Source organism: Petromyzon marinus, unplaced genomic scaffold (assembly GCF_048934315.1).
Source record: "Petromyzon marinus isolate PM22_M1 ecotype Great Lakes invasive population unplaced genomic scaffold, UKy_Petmar_22M1.pri1.0 PM_G_Scaffold_43, whole genome shotgun sequence".
NCBI classification, from domain to species: Eukaryota; Metazoa; Chordata; class Hyperoartia; order Petromyzontiformes; family Petromyzontidae; genus Petromyzon; species Petromyzon marinus.
Genome location: NW_027422995.1, coordinates 1540001 through 1541132, shown reverse-complemented (window position 1 = coordinate 1541132; position 1132 = coordinate 1540001).

Sequence of the window (1132 nt, the reverse complement as noted above, 5' to 3'; positions counted from 1 at the left end):
ATCGATCACAACCGCCTCCTCATCTTTTGCAAACACGAGGTCAGGCTTTCTCATCTCTCCCGTCTCGGATATGAACCGTGGCTCTTTGTATACAGACCAGCCCAATCTAGCCGCTTCGTCTGCCAGAATGTTACTGATCTTGTTATGTCGCGCAATTCTTGCTTTCTGTACTGCAGGATATTGACCGAGAATGTGCGAAAGGGACTCGAGTCTGGCAGAGCATTTCCTGCAGGAACGTAAGGCCCCATCTCTGCCTCTGTTCAAACTTTCTCTTGTTGGGTAAATATTTGCCCTTAGTTGTAGTGCTGCGATAAAGAAGCATTGTTTAAAGCCGCACCATGGCCTCAACCAAGCATTACTGATTCTATCATGCGCAAAGTTTACAATGCCCCTTCCTTGAACCGGCTTTTCGCACCATCTCTGAAATTCATGCTCCCTCCAATCGCAGGGTCTCGGATATACAGGTTCTTTTGACACCGAGTCCCTGAGAACGAATGTTGGGATTGCATCACTGTCACCCCCTGCTCGTACCCACAAATTACGGTATTCTTCCTCCATACCCTGCGAGGACACAATATTACGGGTGATAGCATCGGACGAGTTTGCTATACGTTGCAGCCTTCTAACTTGAACCGAAGGGATTGTTTTTTCCAGTTTCAAGATGGCAAGGCCTCCGTCTCGGGCTCTGGCATATAACAGTCCATCACAAGTTGAAGCGGGAAGGTGGAGCCATCCTTTTACCGCCTTTCTAATCTCTTGGTCCAACCCACGGAGAGTTGATTGCTTGCAGTCCGAGTGGTCTGCAGGATATAACAATCTGGGTAGGGCATAGGCATTGAGTAGTTCAACCTTCTGAGTTGGCTTCAGAGGCGCCTCATCGATTTTCGAGATCCATGTCTTTAGCTGACAATGTAGATCAGGCTGTATAGTGCCAGTCCAAGGGCCAATTTTCAGACCAAGGTATTTCGTTGATTCATCAGGTTGGATCATATGGACATCTTTATTTTTGATAGTCCATGGGTCGCAGTTGTTCACCGTATATGAATCTTTGGTTGGGCTTATCATGAAGCCCTGGCACTTTCTGGCCTGAACCTCCAATCCCGATAGCCCACAAAATGATTCCAAGATCGCT